The sequence below is a fragment of the Aptenodytes forsteri genome, unplaced genomic scaffold, assembly GCF_000699145.1.
Source record: "Aptenodytes forsteri isolate BGI_AS27 unplaced genomic scaffold, ASM69914v1 Scaffold83, whole genome shotgun sequence".
Lineage (NCBI taxonomy): Eukaryota > Metazoa > Chordata > Aves > Sphenisciformes > Spheniscidae > Aptenodytes > Aptenodytes forsteri.
In genome coordinates, this window is record NW_008795371.1 from 1657830 (window position 1) to 1660576 (window position 2747).

Below are 2747 nucleotides of genomic sequence, written 5' to 3' on the forward strand. Positions count from 1 at the left end.
GGCGGCGCGGGGCGGGGCGGGGAGCCAAGCCCTGCCCGCCCGCCCAGCTCCCGGCAGGGCAGCCTGCGTGCGCGGGTGCCGCGGGGCAGACATCCTGCCCGCGCTAGCCGAAAAGCCAAAGGGCATCAGGTCCCTGAGCGCCACGGAGCTGCCCTCCCAGCTCCCCTCCCCTCCTCAGCCCAAACGCTCGGTCATTCTCCTTTGCCACCAGCAGCGGCTGCTGTTGTGAAAGGCATGAATAAGCCCAAAGGGCAGTTGAGTGCCCCGGACAGGATAGCCGCTGCCTGGGGCGAGCCGGGCAGCTGGAGGGGAAGGCAACCCGGGTGGGTTGCCCAGCCAGGGCAGGGCCAGTCCCTGCTGGCCTTAGCCAGGAATTTGGCTTCGGTCACATTTTGGTGAGGAAGGAGATGGGCAAAATGATGTTGCACACATGGCTGTTAAGTCCCCAGCAGAGATGCAGGGCTGGGGGCTCAGGTGCTAGATATGGGAAAAACAACCACGGCTGAGGGGTGTTGTGTTTAGTGCTTGACAAACACGTGACTGAGTAAAATGATGCCTGAGCTCCTGCCTGGTGAAGGTATAATGCACCACAGTTGGAAAGCAGGCCTAGAAAATTCAATGCATTTTGTTGATTGGTTCCCATTTGCAACTTTAAGCACATTTTTGAGACCATGCATGGGTTATTTCTTTCAGTGCAAATCCCTGCCCTTCAAATCCAGTTGCTGCGTTAAATGAATGTCCTAAGCAGCTGCATTTAAGGGAAAATGGTATTGAAGAGTGTCCTCATTTGCAAGGGGTAACTAAATGCTTGTTTTTCAAATAACCCAGCAAACAGCAGTTTCTTAGTCCATGTTACTTCTCAGCTTTAAAAATCCAGGTAATCTGTTTTGGCTGGAGCACTGACCTAATTTATGTAGCCACTGTTTAAATATTTTTTTAAATGTTGAGCACAGGACCAGACGAAACTGGGGGCAACCCTAGTAGCCCAGCACATTGGTGCATCATGTGTTCCAGCTGTAACATACAGGAAGACCGAAATATTCCCCTTTTCAAATGAGCCAACATGCCAAACAACTTTAGCAAGGGGTAGTGGAAACCAGCAAGTGGCAATGGTAACTCTCCAAAAGCCAAGCCATAGCTGATGTACGGGCATACACTGTCAAAGTTCTCAGGTATTTTTTTTAACAGTCCATCTAGGTTGAGTTTATTATTTATCGTTTTTGTTTTGTGGTGGGTTTTTTTTCTGTGAGATCTTGACCTTTTTGGACCAGCTAGCAGAGTGAGTTGCTAGGGGAGCTCTGTGTTATTATCCATTTGTACTTCAACCCTCCCATGGCAGTGCTCTTAGTACCCGGATTTTTGCCTTTTCTCATTTTGGGAAGGAAACTCATTTTCCTTCCTCCTGCTCCTGTTATCCACTGCTCTTTTGGCACAGGTGCCCCAGATCTTTCTGGGTGTACAGTGAACAGCATAAATTGTTCAGGCAAGAAATCTGGAGAGGAAATCTACGGTTCACAGCTGACCTCTACTGTTGGCTCATTCTTTTGCTCTGCACATTGCTTTGTTGACAACTGCCTCACCCTGGGTGGTGAAGGCAGGGTCAGCAGTGAAAGCACTGTAGAAGCATGCACAGCCTGAGGTCCTCAGGGTTCTGTTTACGGGACTCAAAAGGTAAACCCTTCAGGGGATAGTGCTGAAACCCCAAATTCCAGGAGTATAAGCACCGAAAGAATAATTCGTAACTATTTCTTTGATAAATCTTGACTTATTTTTTGTTTCTGGAGGTCTAATTTGTTTTTGATGTTAGCAAATTAAATTTTATAGGCACTTCAGAAATTCTCCTCTTTAGATATTCTTTAATAGCAATCAGCAGCCCAACTCCTTGATTAAACTGTGTTCAGGTGCATTCCTTCTAAAAGGTTTACCTTTCTAGTCAGAGATTCTGGTGTGAATGCACACAAATGGCAGGAACGGGTTACCTTTGCTTTCTGTAGACAACCTGGCTAATAAAAGTTCATTTCACAAATATTTATATGGGTTGATTGTCTAGATACTAACAAAGCAAGATTAACAAACACTATACTGGAGTCCTCTAAAAGCCTTCATTTATGGCACAAGTTATCTTTGTAAAAGTCTATTGTTTACAACTTAAAAGCAAGCTGTACAGTCTGTGGCCAGCAGAGGCTCTTTTCTTTGTCTCCAGTGCCCACCAGAGACAAGACCCACTCTCTCTGAGCTTTAATTCTTCTTTCTGTTATATGCTATCCAGCCAGGTGATTTGGAGGGAGCTGTTTCCCCTCCCCAGATAGTAACTTTTTTAGGCACAATGACGAATGCAAATTCATTTTACAATTACAGGCTGTAGAAACTATTGTGGGTCTCCCAGCCCACCTCCCACAGTTGGGTGTTTGCCAGAATATAAACAAGCCCTTAATATCAGCTTGTTTCTCATATACATTGGACATAATTGGACACGGCCAACTGTGTGTCTGTCTATTTGTGAATACCCAATATATTCACGGGCATAACAGTATGCACAGATCATATATCTTCACATGAAGGTCAGGCATAAGAAAATGTTTGTGGTAGTAGTATGTATCTAATACCAGCATGCTGTCTATTGTTCCTTTATCTGGTAAGCAAAGAAGTAAATATAGCCTTGTAGAAAAAGCAAAAGTCCTCACTCAAGTACTATTTCAGATCTATTTTGAGAGCCTGAGTGAGCCACAGAGCTATTAGAGAAACAG